Source organism: Triplophysa rosa, linkage group LG1 (genome assembly GCF_024868665.1).
Source record: "Triplophysa rosa linkage group LG1, Trosa_1v2, whole genome shotgun sequence".
Classification (NCBI taxonomy): Eukaryota; Metazoa; Chordata; class Actinopteri; order Cypriniformes; family Nemacheilidae; genus Triplophysa; species Triplophysa rosa.
In genome coordinates, this window is record NC_079890.1 from 34,539,840 (window position 1) to 34,563,246 (window position 23,407).

Below are 23,407 nucleotides of genomic sequence, written 5' to 3' on the forward strand. Positions count from 1 at the left end.
GGTCGGATACATACACTAAATATGTAAATATGTACGTGTCATCATTTTTGTTGGCTTTTCACTGCCGTCCATTCGAATGCACATGTGCTAGATGTGCCGACCGTTTTAAATGTTATTGTCCATGATTGCTCGCACCCATTTCCTGTCTTTTGTGCGGGCGCAGGAGGCATTGTGTGCAGCGTCTGTGCGCGTGCGGGGCGGGGCGGTTGAGAAAGGACATCCCCCGGGGAGCACGGCGAGGCCCCATCTTTTATTAATCAGAGGCCCCAGCGCCACACTCCACGCTTATCACATTTAACAGCCTCAGATGGAGATGCGGCTATGGGTGGGGTGCCTTGCTTCTTTATACCTCCGCTTGAGCGAGGAAGACTGAAGTCTAGCACGTGCGTGCGTCGGAGGGGGTCAGGGGGTGGGGGTTTTGAGGTTGAATGAAGGGGGTTTGGGTGCCGACCCATCACGCGCCTCCATCACCCGGCTATTGGGCCCAATCACAATACAGCAAATTACCTTCTGCTGACAAGAAAAAATGAGCAGGTCCCCTGTATGGAAAAAAAGATTGTCAGGAAGAGGTGACACATTGATTGCTTAGTATGCGTATCCTGCGGGCACAGGGTTCACATTCTTCCTCTCCTATATAAATGTAGAAGAGTAGCAAAGGGGAACAGAGGAGGCAGAGTGGAGGAGAAATTGAAATGCCACGTTAGATCGGGGAGACCAGGTGGCCCGAGCAACAAACACAAACACTCAGGTCTTGACTAACTTGTGATGCGGATGAAAGCTAAGGTTGTGCCTCCCAACAACCCCCCCCCCTTCTTATTCATTGTCTTCTACGTCTATTCTGACCCCCCTCTCAATCTCCCTCCATGTATGTCATAGCTCAGATGAATCAGTGTCAGCAGTGTTGAGAGCACTTACTGTCAACCTAAGCGCCCCGGGCCACGCCACTGATGGACACAAACTATAAAATATCACCCCCCTCGGGAGACATTGTTCAAGCACTCCCCCACAGCCCTGAGGTGAACGACTCGCACTCACTTTCTCCCGTGCATCTGCTGTTGAGCGTCTTACATGTAGATTATCGGTACGACTTCTCAAAGCCACGGCTAGGGGTGTCTATGAAGTGGTTCCGTTAGATTTCTCATCCCTCAGAGACATCGCTATTGAGACCAGCGCGGCCCATTCAGTTGTCAAACCTGTGAGCTTCTTTGTGCTGCTCCACACTGGAGTCTGGTCAAATGACACAACAGGAATCCCAGATCTGAGACCCCTGACAGCTGAGGACTGGAAGACAACAGCAAAGATCTTGATGTCCACTCCGGGTTTAAATAATGTAGTGGGGTGCATGCTGGGATTTCCATCAATTGCAGCCTCTGATGATGGCACTTATTTCAGATGATAAGTGGAGTAGAAAACGAGAGGTAGCAGAGAAAGGAACAATCCTGCCCCCCGAATCCTCCAGTCTATACGGGTCACTGGGCTTAAACTCTCCTTATTGCATTCGCAAGGTCAACAGCCAAATCACTTTCTTTGTGTAAGAGTGCATGTGTCAAGCATGCCAAGATATTTTACACATAAACACATTGAATATTTTTCAATGTATCTTAATAATGCTGACAAGAAAAGATACACAACCACTGTACCTACAGCAAGCCATGTGCACACAGAGTTAAATATTGACAAATCATTTCTAGCAGTCTGGCAAACTGTTTGTTGCTCAAATTAAGCCATATTAGCAAGTAAACATCAAAGAGATTAGTGTGCGTTAAGATGCTGTTGACCTCTGCTTGCATTGGATTAGTTTGTAAGCGTATGCTGATTACAGCACTGGCACGCTGTGAATTCTGGGATGCTCGGGCGCTTTAAATGCTCTGCATTATGTGCAAGATCGCAATTTCTTCCTTTTCTTCATCTGCCTTTCCTGACTTCTCTGATCAGTCTGGTTTACTCACATAGAAACCTGTGTGTAATGTTGGTTGAACAACTGAACAACATACAGTAAATTATCTATATATATTTTAACACACATACTGTAACAGCACTACATATCAGAAAGCAAACCAAAAACCATCTGTTTAGCAAACTCACAAGTTAGTTATTAAATCAATTTTTAATCAGTCAAGTATTTCTACAATAATATTGTCATACGCACCAGAGCCACAAACAATAAATATAGCAGTGGCCAAAAGTGATGTCCAGAGGGCATATTTGTAATACCTGCTTTTATTGACCCCTCAGTTTAGATTAAATCATTTGAGTAGTACAAAACGGAGAAACACAACTTGTTGACTAAATTATTTGCCAAACTACAATTATATCAGGGAATATACGTTTTATTCTAATAAAACAAAAATGTCTAGAAAAACAAAAAAGGCTCACAAGAAATAAAGCACACAAATGTTAACAGTCGTTAATATTTTGTTAAATTCCTTTTCAACTCAACTACGCAGCACGCATATACAAAGATGTATTTTTTCCTTAATAATTTTAATGGACATCACATCACTACGCTATACTAACACTATTTCCAAAACCAAGTACGGCTACAAAAAGCATAGCACATTTGAAAAAAGTCGAAATATTTTAACATAATCTTTTTGTATCAGTATTGAATAAAATATAAACATGTAATTAAAATTGAATCAACCGTTTTTTTATTTACAGATGCAATGCACTCTGGGATTATCCAACGTTTAAATAGCAGGGATTCTATCAGAAGTGTCTTTCCATGCCTGTTGTAGAGTGATGGTTGCCTCAGCAGCCTGTATACAAGGTTGGAGGACACAAGTGTCAGCTGTGACTAGTGATGTCTGCAGTCTATGTAGTGCAGGGCTCTGAATAAGGGTGTGTGCGTGTGCGTGTGTAGATTGAGGATGTGAGCTATGGGTGTGATTGCTGACTGATGAGGGGCGCTTTTGCTCTAGGTGACCTTTCTACCTGTAAACCCCCCTATTCTCCATCTCCTACTGCTGTATCACCCCATCCTCCCCGCACAGGGCCCGTGTTGTGTCGACACCGGGGCCGGCGCCCGGAGACTCATCCATAATTCCTGATGAGCGTAGTGCCATCTCCACTTCATAATTATGTGCTATTCCTCCACCTCCAGAGCAGCCAATGAGACCAGCAGAAGCATATGGCCCTAATGAGCTGTTGCAGCAGTCATTGCGTGTGTGTGTGTGTGTGGGGGGGGGGGGTATGGACTGCAGAAATGAGAGACGCAGTAAGGCAGAGCAGAAGTTTGAGAGAGAGAGAAATGGGAGATAAAACAATGAACCGCTGTTATAAGGTACAAAGGGCGAGGGTGTGTAGTCTACTGTAATAAACGGCCATAAAAACCTGATAAATATCCCACATCATCTTCGACGGCATCCATTTTCCGTGCATTATTATAAGATTTTGTGATTCCATTGGCAACAGGCCACGCACAGACACATAACGAAATGGCGGCCTAATGTGCTTCGAACCGGTTTAAGAGGCGGCGGGCGGAGGCCGGGCGGATGAGCCGCTCTTTTTAAAGACCTGAGAGGAGGACGGCCATTAAAACGGGCTCCCTAATATGTGCACCAGCACTAAAAAATAATGGTCGACTTGTGATGAGGGTCAGCCACATTTGCGAGCTCATTCTCCAAGTTCATTTTCCGCACGGGCATCAGGATGTCGTCACCCCTTCGCCGATACAAACGGCACAATAATGTAAATAACAACGGCCTGGTTCTCATCTGTAAGCGGGCAATTACTCTGGACACATTTCTGTGTAAGGTTTTTGTTTAATGTGTCCCATCTTTTATTGTTATTGAAATGTCAGGCTTATTTGGCTGTGAGATGAATAATAAATAAGGCGTAATTACCGTCCTAAACTAGCTGCACGGGTCACTCTCTATCTCTCTCTAATTAGATCTTGTAATTAGTTCTTTTTTCTGATAGATCAGGAAGGTCTGGGGGGGCTGGTAAGTGCGTGAGAGGTGAGACAACTTTGTACAGCCCCCTGTTTGCTGTTCATTAACACGCTCGCTGTGGGCGAAGCTCTCTTTATGACCCCCCTCCCCTTTCCTGCAAAGACCTGACCAACCAGATCTACGGACCATGAGCACGGAAACCAGAGAGCTCATTTATAGCCTTAAACAATATGATTTTAGCTATTAATTTTGATGGAGTGACGCTTTTTGCAATTCTCCAGCTGTGCAAGCTATATCTCCAGGGAGAAAATCTGTACAAATGGGAGTTTTCTAGAAAGAAAATGAGGCAGCACTTGCCTTTGCAAAACTCACCAATGTGCTACACATCATCATTGTTATGAGGTTGCCAAGTTGTTAAGTATGTTGCTATGGAGTTGCTAGGGCATTGCTAAGGGTTGTTAAAGGGAAAGTTCACACAAAAATGAAAATTCTATCATCATTTCCTCACCCTCATGCCATTCCAAAAATGCATGACTTTCTTTCTTCTGCAGAACACAAAAGAAGATATTTTGAAGAACGTCGGTAGCCAAACAACTTTGCCCCCCATTGAGTTCCACTGTATGGACGTAAAACCCCCGAGACATTTCTCAAAATATCTCCTTTTGTGTTCCCCAAAAGAATGAGGGTGAATAAATGATGACAGAATAAAAAATTTAGGGTGACCTATCTTATATTTTACAGTGACCTTTAAGAGGTCGCTTACTGGTCCAAGTCAAAATAGCCCACTCACCGTTGCCTTTGATGTTCTGATCGCTGGATATGGTTTGGGTATGTCCTTTAATAAACATATATAAGATTTCAGGTACAAAAGGTTATAAAAATAAATGAAACATTTCCTCAACAAGCTCTTAGATCATTCACAATCATATAAACAATGCAGCCAACCTTACCGATAAGGATTAAAGGCTTGGAAAAAAATAAGTATAAGCAAAAATAATATAATGATGCTTGTACAAACAAAATATGGAATTAACAAGACAGGGGAACATGAACAGTGCTAAGTGTGAAGAAAGTATTAGGCAGACAACAAGACGAAAATACAGACAGAAAGACAGACAGACAGTTAACTTGAGTGTCCCAGGTCAAAACCACTGACTAAATGTGTCCTGCTGTGGGAAATAAAACGGCGAGCCGCACATTTGTGTCAGTGGCTTTATAAGAATCTTATCTGGGCTTGTAAAAATGTCTACCCAGTTCTAATTATAGAAGGTCTTATACACTTCAAGAAAACGCTCACTAACACACATACGCCATGCCTAGACACACACAAGACCCCCCCCACACTTTTTCCTCTCTCTCTCTCTCTCTCTCTCTCTCTCTGTGCACCTCACTGTTGGCCAGGCTACACTAGACATCTCTTCCTAATCAGTAGGCTCGCCTCACAGACCCGTTGCCATAGTAATATGCTGGCTGGTCGACATGGCAACCGCTCTGAGGTCCACTATTAAAATGATGAGAGAAGGAGAGCGAGAAAGAGAGACTGTCCAAGATAGTGTACCGGGTGAGAAATATGAGTGAAGAATGAAGAACGGCGAGAAAAAATATAAGAAAAAGTGAATTAGGGATAGGCAGGGGGAGCATGCGGCATTGTATTCACACATCCTGACACAGTGTGTCGAAACAATGCCATTACGCTAATGCATGACGTCAGTGGATTTACAGCGAGCACATGTCAATTCATACCCATGAAACATCTCTCCTCTTAATCAAGAGAAAGAGATCGTAAACTAATGTAACGGTTTATTTAGCTACTTATTGCCTGTGTGCTTCCGCTACACCTGTAGTATGAATTATTATTTATGAAATATAAAGTGTTTTATGGACTGTTGGAACATTACGATTTTTAAGTCGTAATACATAAGAAATCAATTGGTTGAAATAGACAGTATTAGAAGGGTCTTAAAGGAATTGTTCACCCGCAAATGAAAATTCTGTCATTATTTACACGCCCTCTTGTCATTTCAAACCTTTATGGCATTTTTTTCTTCCGCAGAAGATATTTTGAAGAGTATAGGAAACAGAAAACTGTTGGTCCCCATCAAATTGCATTGGTTTGTGTCCATACAATAGAAGTCAATGGGGACCAACGGTTTTCCGTTACCAACATTCTTCAAAATATCTGATTTTGTGTTTGTGAAGAAAGCCATACAGGTTTAAAATGACAAGAGGGTGAGTAAATGATGACAGAATTTTCTCGTTTAGGTGAACTATTCCTTTAAATTGACAATAAGGTTAGACGGTGTTAGCATAAAAGAATATTCGGTGAAATGCAACGGAAGCTTCACAGAATCCGTAGCGTGATGTTTGTAAACCATGTTTGTAAAACATCATTATGCACTTGAAATGGAAGTCTATTATACTTATAAACCCAGTTGCTACATTGACCTCCACTGTAAGTGTATTTTTGTCAACATATATCTTACATTAAAACACCCCAAAACCAATTTCAAAATCCTAATCCAAAACTTTTATTTTTGGACCTAATCTTAAAAATGCATTATGTTTTCTTGCTGTGATATGGCATAGCTTAAAAAAATCCAACAATTCAGAACAAAGCATAGGATGAGCCAAGAAAACATTACATCTCATGTAGTTCAGAGCTGCGTCTCTCTGTGCCGTTCATGCAAACATGTGTGTTAGTCATTTTTCTTGGTTTGTTGCTGTGCAGAAAGCTCCTGCAATTTCACACTACAGTAAGAATCACAACAGACTGGCTGAGCACCCACAGCACTTGTGCACTTTTGCTGAACTGGGATAATTTATCAGGGTGTCACTCTGTCGGTCTTTAAATGAAACTTTTTTTTCTCCAATCTTTTCCTTATAAAAGCCATATGACAATGAAGGGATGCCACTCTGGCGTCAAACAAACACAGGCAGTTTGTGTCAGCGCACGTGACATTCCAGAGAGGGTCTGTCTCATTTAGTCTGGCTTTATGAACGGTGTCCCACTGATGTATCTTTGCCCTGTCCTCACACTGCCGCACTAGCCCACCATTCACTGACAATTACAATGAGTTTAAACAGAGTAAGAAAGTGCGTCATCCTCTTAATGCAATTACAGGATGCGTGCGCACAAAAACAAATGCACAAACATATTTTTGTGTGCTACGATAGGGAGCGGAAAATGTTAATTAATCATGCAACACATGTCCCGGACCTGCCCTCACTCATCCTGGCTCAGGACAAGAGCTGGATTCATCTAAGACAAGATCACACTAGAATTAGTTGAGTTGAAAAATAGTGTTTTCATTAAAAACATACGTATCTCATGCAATCGGTTGATAATAAATAGAATGTGTGCATGCAAGTGTGTATTTGTGTGGGTGTTGCATCAGGCAGAGCAATCCTGAACAGTATAAAGTGTGCATGTATTAAGCATAGCGCTGGAGCATCACACCTGGTGCTGAGTGCTCAAAGTACACGTAAATCTGTTACACGGACACATGCAAACACTCGCGCACACACGCACACACACACGCACACACACACACACACACACGCACACACACACACACCGTCCCAGTGTATGTGAGCCCGGAGTGATATCTTTTGTTCGACATGGGGGCTCCATAATTAGTATTGATCAGCCCATTATGGTGTATTAGACTCCAATTTGATTTCCCTAAGTTTAAAGTCAAGTTCATTGGCTGGCAAGTGACAGCAGTTTAAGTGAGACATTGAGCACCCCACCGGCCCTACGGAACAATGGAGAAACTGTTTCAGACAAAAGCCATCAAGCCATGGACAAACCATTACGTTACAGAGCGGATCAAACTAACAATACAATCTGATACAGAATTCCATCTATTTCCCTGATATATGGCGACAAGATGGTAAACCGATCCAAGCCCAAACCATTAATGCATTTAAAGAATGTATCAAAGTCAGAAATAAATGAAATTGGAGGAGAAAAACCTAGAATCTATCTGCTGCTGTGGAAACGCTCGGCGAGCCTCCTGCTCTCCATCAATGGTCCGCTGTTGAGAGGAGATTTGACGCTCTCCAAGTAAAACAACTTTTAGGACAGCTTCATCAGCACTGGCTCAGTGCAGTGGCGTACAAACCGAGGGCTCGGACGGGGGATCGTGTTTGATTCAATTAGAAAGTGCAAACAAAGGCAGCCTTTGACAGACTGCCGTAATACCAAAACTTAGCGAAGCCAGAAGCAGCAACCAATTCATTAACGCCCTCAAGTATTTAATATCCCTCCCGGCTCGAAGGATATACAGATAGGAAGAGATAAGGCGGCAGGAAAGCCGACGGACAACGGGCCGTTGATTACGCCGCGCTGTCTGGTCACATGATCCACCATAACTATCAGAAATCACAGCAGGGGCTGCGCTTGCTGGCAGCCTGGTCCCTATGGAGTAATACAGGAACAAACTAAAGACAATGACAGGGTCCCCTCCGGTGCGTACAACCCACCCCAATTAGGCCCCAGCTGAGCCTTTTTCTCTGAACAGGCTCCACTAAGCCTGCTACACTCCCAATTAAAGGGGGCCCAATTTATCAGATCCCCAAGTCCTCGCAACTCACCACCCCAGAGTGTCCTCCACCCTTGCGCCCAGGTATCGGTCTTCATTTACAGCATGGTGCTCAGCATTAAATGGAAATCAATGGTGTAAGTTTAGCAAAGAGTTAATTACTGCTGGGCCTCCGATTGATCCGGGCCCCAAGTGTTGGCAACGGAGAGGGGCCATTTATCTCATTCATCTGCCAGTAAAAATGAGGAAAAAAGGAGGAATGGATGGAGATATAGAGTGGAGAGTGATGGGGGCTCGGTGGAAAAAGAGCATTTGGTATTTAAAACAGCATGGATGTGTTATGTATTTAAAAACAAAGCACATCTTTCAAAAATTAGCCAATAGTGTGCATTTACAATAAAGAGCATAACCACATTGAATACTGGCCTGCTTTTCTTTTCAACGTGCCATTCCCCGTTTCACAGCATCCTTCCAATTAAAAACGTCCTTGAGCGGCAGCGCCGCGGCCTTTGGCTGATTGCTGAGTAGAGTCCGAGCAGCGCATGCAATCAGCAGCAAAGCTACGAGGACCAATAGGCTGGATGAAAAAGAGCACATATACAAGTGGTACAGACGGTAAAACGTGGATTTTTGTGTGTGTCTACGGGTTCGGGGGGTGGACGCTTGTTCTGCAATTACAGCCCATCCTGCACGGGCCCCTTCAGTCCAACACTTAAGGGTTGCTGTGATTCCTGACAGAGAAGGTTATTAGTTTTTATTGAAGGAAATAGGTGCTAGGCGGCTTGAAATGGTGCTGTAATGTGCGGGGGGTTGGGGGAACTCCTGACCCTGCTCTCCCTTGGGTCCTTTAGAGCCGACTGAATGTTGGACACGTTGAGCCCATCACGCCATTCACCATTCTTCTCAGACGCCACCCGCTCCTCCTCCACGCATGGGGTCAGCGTCCCTCTCCGTGGCCTTGAACTCAACCCAACCGTCCACTTTTCTCTCTCTCCGCTAGCTCTATCTTCAGCCCTGGAAACCTTTTGGCTTTGACATTTTCAGCTTCTGTCCAGCCTCTCATAACAGCTCATCCACGTCGCTGTGCTAATCAATATGTCTGTGTTCATTAATTAGCTCGGCTTACAGGGATCTTCGGGTTTCTTTAACATCAGAAAGCTCTTCTTTATATGCAAAATCACTATTGTGTGCATTTTATTTTAAATCATTTTCTTTATCAGTGTTTTCTAATTATTTCAATGAATAACATATTTTACTTATGCTTTTTATTTCATTTATATTCTCAAATTAGATGCCGTCACTGTAATGACCAATAAAACACTTCACAATAAGGTTCCATTAACATTAGTCAACTAGAACTAGTTATCTACAAAATGTATTAAACGTAATAAATATAAATTTGAACATTTACCAATATAAAACATATTTCTTAAGTCAAACATTGTAATTGTTAACAGTAGTTACACATTACACGTACGCACTAACATAAACAATCAAATGTACTAACATTAAAGGGATAGTTCACCCACTCATCATCACTTTAACAAACATAAATTTGTTAACTACACAACAAATGAGACCTTATTGTAAATTGTTTATATAATCATGTTGTTTCTAACATTTTCTAAAAGACTCCTTACACATTGTCCTCCTTTGTTATAGTCAGCTTGTTCAGTTTGTAGCTTAGCTAACTACGTTTCCAAAGGCCAGATTGACTGTTTGACTACTTTAAATTCTGACTAGCTTGTAGTTTAGCAAGATGTCAAAGTATCTATTCTTGGGACTGGGAGAAAATGGACTCTCAGACACACAGACACGGTATTTTCCCAATGCAGCAGAACTGCATGTTTGCTCTGCATGCTGTAATGACCGGTCCTCTATGTCTCCTCACGTGTGTGTGCGAACAAAGACCAAAAGGGGACAGAGAAGGCCATATTTGCTCTTGTGTGTGTACACTGCAGAGCGTGGCGTTAGTTCAGTATGTGTAAGCTATGATGTAGCTGCGCCCCTGATGAAGTCCACCGAACACGTCTACAACCGCGGGGCCGCCGCCATCTTGTCTGTTCCAGAAGATGCAGTAAATGTGAGTGTGCGATGACTACATGAACATGTTGAATGTGTGTGTGTTGTCCGTTCAGAGGCCTGCTGTGCTTATTAGTATTCTAGGCAGGTAGACTCTGCCACTGACTCTCTGCTCAACCAATAATAATGGTCTGATGGGAGTCTGATGGCCACGCGGCCTTCTCATGTACACACACATAATCACCGCAAAACACAGACGCATATCCATTCAAACACGAAGAGTCATTTATAAAACCGGTACACTTAATGCAGTCACATATACTGAATTGAAGGTTATTTGTATTTAAATGTTGTTTTTTGTCACTTTTGCTTATAGACGGTAATGCGGTATCAGATGATGCTGTGAGAGCCAAGAAATCCAGATGTTCCCCATAATAAAGAAAATTCACAGATGAGATCTCTAGACATCAATGGATTAAATAAAAAGCAAATCGCTCTCTGCGCCTCTGATATTTCTCCTGGGAAAAAGAACCAGAAATCTCACAAATTAAGAGTTCTTAACAGAAGAGATCTTAACAATGCCACAAACTGAGCTCAGATTTGTCACATCAATATTATTGAATGTGAACTTAAACATTTCTCATCAAATGATTTTTTCCCAAAAATCTTCATTCATTTTATTGTACATCTCTGTACTCTTAACAATTCTCTTATTTGTTTCCTTTTTTCCTAAGCAATTTTATAAGAAACATCTGAGATTAAAGGGATACTCGACCCAAAAAATGAAAATTCTGTCATCATTTACTCCAAACCTCTATACATTTCGTTGTTCTGGGATATTTGGAAGAATGTTAGCGACAGTTCTGAGGCACCATTGAAAATGATAGTCGGAAAAATGATTGTCTTTTTTTTGTTCTGTTGAACACAAAAAATATACATTTTGAATAATTTAGGAAAGCAAACAGTTATGGGGCACCCTTGACTACCATTAATTCTTTTTTCTAAAATGGAGTCAATGATGTCCTAGAACTGTCAGTTGCTTACATTCTTCCAAACATCTTTCTTTGTGTCAAACAGAGCAAAGAAATGTATACAGGTTTGGAACAACTTGGGGGGGGGGGGAGTCATTCATGACAGAATTTTCCTTTTTGGGTGAACTATCCCTATAAGTTGATGCCTAAATGAAACACAGATGAGAACTTCATAAATTGTGACCCTGGATCACAAAACCAGTCTTAAGTAGCACTGGAACATTTTTAGTAAAATACATTGTGTGGGTCAAAATTATCGATTTTTCTTTTATGCCAAAAATCATTAGGATATTAAGTAAAGATCATGTTCCATGAAGATATTTTGTAAATTTCCTACCTTAAATATATAAAAACTTTATTTTTGTGAGTGGATGGTCTGCCACAGTGCCCCTGATTAACAACTTCAAAGGCAATTTTCTCAATATTTTGAATTTTTTGCGCTCTCAGATTCCAGAGTTTTAAACGGTTGTATCTCAGCAAAAATCATTAGGATATTAAGTAAAGATCATGTTCCATGAAGATATTTTGTAAATTTCCTACCTTAAATATATAAAAACTTTATTTTTGTGAGTGGATGGTCTGCCACACTGCCCCTGATTAACAAATTAAAAGGCAATTTTCTCAATATTTTGATTTTTTGCGCTCTCAGATTCCAGAGTTTTAAACGGTTGTATCTCAGCCAGATATTGTCCTATTTTAACAACTCGTATATCTATAGAAGGTTTATTTATTCATCTTTCAGATTATGTAAAAATCTCAATTTCGAAAAATTGACCCATAAGACTGGTTTTGTTGTCCAGGGTCACAATTCATGAAATCTCCTGAGCGAGCAACCTCTGAGCATTTTCCTCTGGGAGATCTGACCTGTCTCACTTTTTGCTCAATTATTAGCAAAGCCTTTGTTTCATCATGCGGAATAATAAATAGAGTCACCAGCCCAATAATTCTAAATAAAACATAAAACATTTAAAAACAATATACACAAACTCTAAACTCTAGTAGATAATAGGATTAGTTTTTTTTTTTGCATTTTCTGGGCAATTTTGCTTCGCAACCTTTTGGGACACAATTTGATCAATTTATTTATCCTCTGGAGTTATTGAGTAAGCAATTAAAGCAGAGGAGCGGCTTCGTTTCTCTCTCCGCCAAAGTTATTCGGCCTGTTTAATTGCCTCTTCCACAAAAGCTGCGAGTGAACCGCTGGCTCTCTTAGCTGATGGGCAGGAAGTAAAGAGAGGTGAAAATGAATGTCACTACACAGCCAGTAAATTAAAACAAGGCCGACAACAGGCTCTAACTTAACCGAGGAGAAGATTGGCCCGTGTCTGGTGTATTACTACTCATTTAGAGTCAGTGCCCACTGAAAAACCTTATTAGTGTTTGCTGCTGTTGTACTCAGTGAGTGTGTTATTAAAACTCTCAAGTATTCCTTTCTCGAACAGTGACAACATCATATATCCATCAGTATTGGATGACGTCCTTAAACTATGGTAAGCGAGGTGACAATAGAAATAATTGTTTTAATTAAAGACCAAAATAACATTCAAACCGATTTCATGGATTTCTCACAGGCTAGTAATAATGCCTGCACCCTCTAGTGTACGAAAACCACCATGCTGCTGTCAATGTAAAAAGAACAGTCCAATAAAAAGTGAGCCAATCAATATATGTTTTGCAGTCAGACATGCAGGTGGATCTTACGTTGACCATTTACAATAACAGAATGGGGTATATGCATACGGGTCGATGAGGTACTTCCACTAAAATCTCATCCGTTACATCCGTAGCCATAGGGAACAATGGCGTTTTGCGTCAGGATGCACATAAGATTTCGATCAACAACGTGAGTCTAATTATTCAAACACTTCGCCATACGTCGACAACCAAAAAAGAGAAGCACTTCAGCCTATCTGTTTCAAGGTACATCAACAAATATGAAAAAATGCAAAGTGAACTTTTGCACTTACTGGAGGCATGACCACAGAGGCACTTAACAATGCTCACCTGTAGTGCTGTCGGTTCGCCGAAATTTGAACGTTTACTTACTAAACACATCGTTATCACTTCGTGAAAAATCTCCTTAGTGCTATGAGTACCCTTGTGGAAGTGGGTTCTTGGCACTATAAGCATGACGAACAAATACAGACATTGACTGTCGTCGTGCACTCTTCTATTTAATAAGCTTGTATTTTATTTAAAATTCTATTATTTTGTGAAATATAGTTTAATATGTTTAAGGTGTTTTGTACGGTAAATGTTTAAATGTTGGTTTTAATATGTAATATTGTGTAATGTATGTTAATGTAGTATGGTTTGTGTGACTGAAGGCTATGTGAGTCCAGAGAGAGTTTAAACACAGTTGTAAAATATACAATTTGTGTATCACTTGATTTTGTTAATCTCAGGGCTACAAAATGTATTCAAAGGAAACACTATTTACTTTTTTATAAATCGTAAATGAAATGTAGTAATGCCTTAAACTAGAACCTTTTACTTAAAGTTTGCTGATTTTAGTTTTTTCTTTTGAATCTATGACAAACTCATTTTAAAGGGACAGTCCACCCAAAAATGAAAATTCTATCATCATTTACTCACCCTTAGGCTGTTCCAAACCTGTATAAATTTCTTTGTTCTGATGAATACAGAGAAAGATATTTGGAAGAATGTCAGTAACCAAACCGATCTCATCCCCCATTGCGATCTCATCCCCCATAGTAGGGAAAATAAGTCAATGGGGGATGAGATCTGTTTGGCTACGTTATTTTAAGGTGAACTATCCCTTTAAATATCGGTTGTCAACCATAAAAATGATCAGCCAGAATTATTTTGTCAGTGGTTTCCCATCACATACAAATTCAGATCCAAAAAGAAGGGCCAAATGAAACAAACTATTGATATACTGTAACAGTTCCACAGCTTTGTCTCGTTGCACTCTCGTGAGCACAGTCTCTCTCTCTCTCTCTCTCTCTCTCTCTTTCTGACTGCAGGCTAAGTGAGTACCGGGCCAGGCCGGACTCCCTCAGTGGCAGCTAATGTTCCTGACCCAGCACTCCCCGAGCCACCTCAAGCCCCGCAGGCCTTTGAAGAGCCGACCCGCTCGAAGGTCTCCTGATGGCTGGTGAGGAAATTTGCAGGAACAACTGAAAGAGGCCTTGTGTTTATTCAGCTCTCTTTAATGAGGAGAGAGAAGGATTATCACTGGCCTGGATCTCCACTGGAAAGAGAGAGGAGAAAAAAGAACATAGAAAACGACCGCTCCACATGTTGTTCTACCTCTGACCACTCCAGCAGATTTTAAGCACAAGGGAGGTGGAACTAGAGAAAGTGAAGGGGAGAAAAAGAAGCGAACAGAGCCTGCTGTGCTGATGCATTTCGAGGCTGCTTTCTGTACTTCCATGTCCAGATGTTTCTACTGCAGGGCCAATTGGGGAGGAGAGATGGATTTAGGAGCTGGACGTGGTTCGGATGGGGTGGATTGAGGATGGAGGAAATCTAATACCACCTCCTCATGAAACCTGTTTATCATGATTTGTGTTCCTGAGTCAATCCTACAATGTATAATGCAAAAGTGGCACATGGAGCTAGTTATCCATGTATGAGGATTTGTGTCAAAACATGCTATTTTCTTAGTGCAGAAATAAGACGTATTTATAGATTTAATTGATTTTTTTAATAAAAAGTAGGTGAAATGATCTATTCAAGATGCATTCTAGAAAATAATATTACATATTATATATTTTTATATGTGCATTTTATAAATTTCACTCTCTGGACTCACATAGCCTACAGTCACACAAAACATATCTATTAAAATATATAATACAATTTTTTAGTCTGATAATATTAAAACCATATACTGTAAACCATATGATATATATACTGTATATGAGTTTGGTTCCAAAATGACATGACTCCGTTTTTATTTTTTTTTCAAAAATCATGTTTTTGATTATGCATTCCAATTCATATCAATCAAGTTGGTTTGTTTTGATTTAAGCCATAATAACTAAAAAAATACAGCTAACTAACACAATAAGACACAATAAAAACATGATTACATAATAAAAACATTTTTAAAAAAAACCAAAGTTATCTCACTTTGGAACCAAACTCTTCAAATATATATATATATATATACATATATATAATATATATACTNTATATATATATATAAATAAATTATATATTAATATATATATATATATATAAATAAATCATTTTAACCAGTGGCTCGATTTGTCCTTTTCCAAAATGTATTTAGACACCTTATATCTCACATTATGACAGTTTATTGGCTATAGAAAATGGTAATAAAATATGACAAGAACTCTATTCTAACTTGAGTAGAAAAGTATGTAATGGATTAATTTAAATAGCTGTCAGCTGTTAAATTTAAGTAGATAATACCACTTTATAATGCGAACTTGTTATTAATTAAGTAATTCGAGAAAAACACTTAAGCGAAACATGGTCAGGTCAAAGTGTCTGAATAATTGGTCCCAAAATTTTATCAATTTTACTGGAAGTCCACTGTAATAAGAATTTTTGGTATATGTCACAGCTTACTTTATTTTGCTATACTCACTTAAATGCACCCACTAAAAAAATATCAAAGATTATATCTGGTGTCTGAATAATTTGTGGTTGGACTGTATATAGAAAATGGAACCTGCTTCCTTGCCTGCTCTATCTGTCAATTTATCAAGCAGTCAAACTATCCATAACCTCACTATTAGATGTTATCTCATTGTCAACAGCAAGCTGACTGTGTTCTTCAAACAGTGAGACAGCGACCATCAGGGGATCAATAGTAGTGTCTATTGTTCATTCATTGAGGAGGGCATTAGGACTGCATGCTGTATCATGCATCCTCCACTGATGCAGGTCAAAGGTCATGAACTCTGAACCAACAACACACGGCTTACACACGAAGCAAACCCAGTCGCCAGAGGCTGGAACCCTGAGCTGTGCTGAGCAACTGCCCCAACCTCCACCCTTTAGAAGAGAAGAGCAAACAGCCCACTGCTTCATAATCCACACATCAAGATCGTCCTCAGACACACAGGGTGACCTATGACCTTCGGCCTCCAGCTAGGGTCTCCAAGTTCAAGGTTAGGCTGGGGTGAGACACGGCCAGATCAGAAAGGCCAGAATGGACACCTAAATGGCCAGCGAAGAATCCACATCGGTTTACATCATTTTAGACTGTTAACTTGTGTGTGTGGTATGCTGAAAAACACGTTGCCAAAACACTTTCACGTTCCATCTGGCGCCCCTTTGAGAGAGCAGGCCTGTTGGTTTACAAGTCTACCACTTCAGAGCTATAAAACTGCACTTGAGTGGATTAATAAATAAAATAAAACAATATGCCACTTCATTGGTGTTGATTAGCAAAACCACATAATGTTGATATCCAATTATGCAAGACTGCCTCAACATCTGTTTTTTACACTAAAATTGTCTTTAAATTTCTCATAAAAGACAGCCTGATATTTATAAGGTAATTACTCGCTTGCATTTAAAACAGTGGGGCTCTGATATAAAGTATTAAAAAAGCAGCACTCCTTTTAGGACCGTATGCCTTGGTGGGAAGTGTAAAACCAGAGAGATGTTTTTCAGGCATCATTAAAACAGATTGTTTTGGCACCTTCTCACCTTGAAAGAAACAAAAAAGCAAACGCAAACACTTCCTTAAAACGAATGTTTAAAAACTCCCCAAAGTTTTGGTAAACATTCTAAATATTGCATAAAAATATTCATTAAAATGGGGTCCCTCTCCTACAGTAGGTAATTGCAAATCTATGATTATATAATTCCTTTATATTTATAATTTATTTAATTAATAATATTGATTATATACACACGCACACACACTGAGACTGAAAGAATACCGAGATGCATAAAAGTTGTGGAAAAATCAGGCTTATTCCATCAAATACATTGTGCCTAAAATACATGTAAAACATTAATATTGTATTTTATATAAACATTGAATCTTTTTTTTTTTCATTTTTACCAGTATGTCCTGTTTCAATTTTCTGCAAATAAATGCAAAATAATGTGGGGGAATTAAGAACAAAAATGATCATGTTACTTATACAGTACACATAGCCTACATATAAATAGTACATTTTGAAAAACTGAAAACAGTTTCTGGAATTGTCTATGGATATTTTTCCAAGGCTGTAGATTCAGTATATATTATTTCTTGTTGAATAAAATGTAAACAGCACAGTGCTGTAGTTTATTAATTCTGCTACTCGAATGCATTAGATTTCTGGTTTCAACTTCCCTTTACTTGCCAAGATGTGACATTTTGTCACGCGGTGGCACACAATTTTTACCCATAGTTCTCAGTGAGTGACAGAGGCCAGGAATAGCACATGGCAAATGACTTCAGCGTGAGAGATCAATATTGAAGTGTGATACTTTAGATATACTGTCAGATCTAAACCTGCACAAATGTCTTTGCCACGGCGATCATTCCCTCCCCAGGCTAAACGCGCCGAAGACTTTTCCCACGATGTGGGTTATGGGTGTGAAATTATACACAGTGTGTCGACAAACTAGTTTGAATGCGTTTCGTGTTTTCATACTCACAAACAGTCCGCAACTGCCGAAATCCTTTTCCTCGTTTCCTCACAGACCTAAAAACACACACAAAGAAATAATCATATTCAAACAGCCTTCAATCAAATCTAAAATTCAATTTTCCTCATCCACTTCAATCAGTCGACACAAAGAAAACACCAAGGTCTGTAATCGCAAAGTTGACTGATCAGCATTCTTTTTCCTATACTTCCTGACTGTTCCCAATCATTTCTGGCCCCAAGGCCATACTTAATACCACACAAAACCAGCTTGTGAATAAACCTTGTAACGGACAAACTAGGAAAAAGGCCAAGCCACGTTTCTGTGCCACATCTGTGACAATAAAAAAAACATATTTTAACAAACAACAGTATTGTGAGTACAGTATGAAGCAGTGGCACATGAATGCAAATACAGACTTAGATAAGCACGCGCACGCAAATACTCCACCGTACCACCTAATCTCTCTCGTGGCATTACAACGTTTTGTGTTTTTACATGCATGCCTGCATTCGCAGAAATTTTATGAGGATGCAATTTTTGTGTAATATTTTACATGTAAAATACTTTTATTTAAAAGGGATAGTTCACCCCAAAATTTTAATTCCGACATGATTTACTCAAACTCTTGTCATTTCAAACCTGTATGACTTTCTTTTACCTGCAGAACACAAAAGAACAAACCATTCACTTCTATTGTATGTAGTCAATGGGTTCCGCCATTGCCCGGTTATCAACATTCTTTAAAACACCTTTTGTGTTCTTCAGAAGAAAGAAAGCCATATAGGTTTGAAATGACAAGAGGGTGAGTAAATGATGAATTTTCATTTTGGGGTGCGCTATCCCTTTAATATACCTATGCACAGATGACTACAAGAAACCAAGGTGTACGTTTATTTCCCCCCAGTGTAAACTCCAATGCAACAAGCTTTTTTGTCACTGTGTTACAGCAGCTCTGGGGAAATGTGCTAATTACTGACTCTTTTTAATAACAGGCCACAGACTCACACACATACACACACAGATTTACGGTGCCCCACGGAGGCAGCAAGTGAGGACCCCTGCCTCCAGTGGCCCACCACCGCCGAATGAGATATAGTGAGGTATTGATTCCAATGCCACTTCATTTCGCAATAACTATTACACAATATTCGCTTGCTTGCTCCTGGCCACTGATTTATACTGGCCTGTTATTTGCATTACCAGTAAGTGTTTTTCTATACCGCAGCTATGGAAGGCCCATAACACACCCACACAGACGAGAAAACAGACGCATGCACCTTTTAACTTCTAGTGTACATATACATCTCTCAAAGTGCAGCGCATGGACATTTCAATCTCATGAATCTAAACTAGGTTTGAATTTAGAATGAAGCGTTTCCATGAATTCCTTCCTAATCCTACGTATATGGGTGACTCCTTATGATCTTAATGGACTCACCAGGATCACAACTTGGACATCAAGTGTTGTCTTCCAAACATTTTACATTTCCATTTTTCCATTGATTTAATCGGCAGATGCTTTTATCTAATGCATACGGTGCATTCAAGTTGTACATTTTATGCATGTTAGTGTTTCCCATTTGAACCCCTGACCTTGAGCTACCATTTGAGCAACAACATTACTACTACAAACAACATATTTTTCCTTTATTTATTTATTTAATTGTTGGGCTTTTAAATGACTTTTATTTATAGAGGCGGTGTAGATTATGAGCAGTCAGAATAAGTTCTGACAGCGTTGCAAGCCAAACGTGGCACTGCTGACCACGCCAGAAGACAGGCGCTACCCACTACCCCACATCTCTGGTTTGTTTAACTTTCTGACGACTCGGACTTAAATTAAATAAGCTCCAATAAATTAGCCCAGTTTGGTTAAAATGAGCAATTAAAAAAGACTACGGTTTATGAACAGGTGTCCTCGTTTAGCTATGAATGAATACGTCTTGTAAAAACTCTTTGTCTGGGATCAATGTGAAAGACTGTTGCTCGTGGTGCATGTAAGCAGAGGATTTTGCATGCAAAGTGTGCTCATCATAGTGCCAGGCCTACATCATCAGACCACCTAGCGACGAGGGTGCGCATGTTCAAGCCGAGCGCGTGCCGAAAGGGGAGGGGTGCTAGGAGTCACGTGCCGATCTGAAATTCTCATACATATCCTCTCTGGAGGCGGCAGAAATGCCCGCCTGGCTTGCCCACTCCACCACACTAAACAAAAGCACAACGCAGCCTTAATTGCTACTTGGCTGTTTTGCATCTGGAGGGTGTCATCTCGGCGGTGATATGTAAATCAGCAGCCCCGCCTCCTTCTCCCCCACCCACTGCCAGGGCATAATAAGCTCTTTATCTGCATACGGGGGCGGGCAAACGAGCAGGCTGGCTGCCAAGTTTGCAGGGCTGGTGAGTGTGGCAATGCGGAAAGAGACACTTGTTGCCATAACGCCAGCCTGTTATGCCAAGTAGAGCGGTACGTACACAGATGGCCGGGGTCCGCTGGCGAGTAGACAATCAGGCGCTGCCACTTTAATACCAGCAGGGGAGAAAAGGCACGTGGCATGCCGGTCCACCCTGACTCAGCCCATATTCAGTGCATTCATGAATGGAGTCCATTCATATGCAGAGTCTAGGCTAATTTTATGCTAATGTGGTGAAGGGGAGGAGGCAGCGGGGCTAAGTTGGTGTTTGTGTGTATTGTGGAAACGCGTGCGTGAAGTGTGCGTATTCAGAGTGAACTGCCTGAATGTCTGAATTAGTTACCGCCATCTGTTAAATAACCAGAGGTCACGAGAGAAGAGCTTGGCATGCGCTGCTGCGAAAATAGTACAGAAGCTCCTATTCAAACTTTATTAGAGCTATAATTATTATGTTTTATTAAAGGATATCTTAAGTGACATCTATGCCGATAAAAGATTAAGAGCAATTGAGGGCTTTCTGGCACGGCGAATATATTGCTACTTTCATAGATGGAGGGGAAATTAAATTTTTGGACTATTGAAATTTAGCGACTCAATCCAAAATGCATATTCATTTTTGATTAACTTTCGGTTGTACAACGCTTGGCAGACGAAGAAGTAATTCAGCAGAAGGACATCAATATGCTATCCTTCTCGTATTAATAAAAAAAAACTCGCAGAGCCGCGGCATCGCCACAGCCGAAACATTTTCAACAAATGTTCCCATCAGGCCTTTCTTTAGTTTCTGATTTACAGGGATGAAAGGTAAAAGGTGAGGAGTTGAAATGCTGAGCAATTGCTCTTGCGTGTGAGTGTGTTTGTGTAAGAATGAGGCAATGCTAAAGTCACATCCCCTGGAGCTTTAAGTGTCCCCGCGCTTACACGGCTCCTATCAACATCTCGTCTTAATGCATTTTCTATACCTGCCTGCGTCCCGGCTACATGGACTCTCCAATGATTTAGAGGCAGCAACAAACCTGTCCCATTTTCAGACGGACATTATTGATAGACTGTCACTTCAGATTGTAGCTAACTGCTAATGGTTATTTTATAGTGCATATGTCAAATCTGATGTGGAGTGGGTTCGCTTATTTATTTATTTATTTTCACACTTTTCTTTTCCTACATGACATTTTCAAGCTGGTGTCCTTTGCTAAAGCTAACAGATGTCACACTAACAAAATCAGACTTGACACACATTGGTTGTGTGTTAAACTACACCTGCCAAGTAGCGTGCACATGCAGTGTTTTGCATGATTTCAAATGCATCTGTGCTTGTCTCAACCTGCGTACTAAAGATTTTGGCTTGTTGCATGGTAGAAAGAAGAAATTAGACTGCTCACTTTGTATAAAAATAAGAATGCAATGGACATAGCAATTATTCTGCCCGCTTTTAAGACCCTGATGTACGGAGTATGATTTTAATTGATTTACCAAAGACATTTAAACTTTGGAAGGCCTTGGCAAAAAAACTGTATGCACAGATATACGGATAAAACATGCTTAGTATTAACCTATACCAATGAATCTTATCAGCTGTTAAAGCCAGTCCACTTTTATCTTGGCCATGGAAAATCGGCTGAGCATACAGAATTTTCACAGTGTGAGTTATAATGGGGTGGAAATCATTTGAATGCCAAAAATTACATTATTTACAATATCTCTCTAGCCTTTATACTAAGTACAGTATGTATTGCTATACTGTAAAAATTCCCACCATAAATATAAAAAAACTTCTGCCTTAAATAATGTTTAAGTAAAATTTGTGTTTCACTTTAATTTTTTTCTGTTTCTTTATTAAGTTTAACAAGCTGAGTAAGAAAATCACATAATTTTTTTACCATCGACATACTCGCATAAAAATAATTTCACACATTTATACGTATCTGTTTATTACTCGTACGCAGACATGACAAGGTACTGGCACAACACTGAGCTCAAAACAACAGTTTAACATAACAGTTATTAAAAATGAGTTGTCCAAAACTTCAGAAGTTGATCGTTTTTGACTTTTATGACTAATACTGTCCTTACGAACCAAGTTCCAGACGTAGTCACCTATTTTCGCTTCATCCCACCTTCCCTGTGCTACAGAAATTTCTAGAATTATCTGACAGTGACAATTGGAAAATATGTTCAAATTTGTACAGTTTTTGTTTATTTGCAATATACCGATATATCGTAATGAATGATATAAGCTCAAAATTTACTTGAGCAAAATATACACTAAAACATTGATGCTATTTGAAAATAACTATATATATATATATAAATAATAATTATTAGCAGTTGTGCAAGAACTATAAAAAGGTCGGGCAAAACAACAATTTGTTACACTGTGAAATCAAAGTGGTGCCCTGCAGTGAAAAAATACTTGTTGACCAATACGAACTTTAAAAAAGTGAAAAAAAATCGGAAAAATAAAGTGACAAATTATTTGGTCAAATTATTTACTGTCAAAAACAGTACAAAACTGTACCTGTTCTGTCGCTGGGGTGGTAACCTTAAAGGTTCCTTTCTGCACCTTTACATAAAATGTTTTACCTTATTGGGTATGTTATTGTACTTAAGAACCTATTGTTTTGTTAAATGTTAGGGATGCAAAACATTAAACTGTAACGCTAAAGGTACACAATAGGTCCTTAAAGTACAATAACGTACCCAATAAGGTACCCCAAAGGGTACAACATTTTGATATATTTTGTATACCTGTAAAGTTACAAAAAGGACCACCCCAGCAACAGAAAACGCTTTTGTCTGACAATGTAAATATTATATATAAGAATATATAGTATATAGCAAGAATCAAATCTAAATCTAATGTTAATGTTTGTGTGACATATCCTCTGTTCATCGTGTATCTGTGTAGTGTG

At 39.9% G+C, this 23,407-nt stretch overlaps 1 protein-coding gene across 1 annotated transcript in view; it reads right to left on the reverse strand.

Moving 5' to 3' along the window:
- Window positions 1–23,407, reverse strand: part of zfhx3b (zinc finger homeobox 3b) — a 224,376-nt gene that overhangs the window by 189,321 nt on the left and 11,648 nt on the right. Inside the window, exon 2 of the mRNA XM_057347034.1 lies at window positions 18,091–18,137. The gene's annotated coding sequence lies outside the window, so the exon portion shown is untranslated. The remainder of the gene's footprint in view (window positions 1–18,090; window positions 18,138–23,407) is intronic.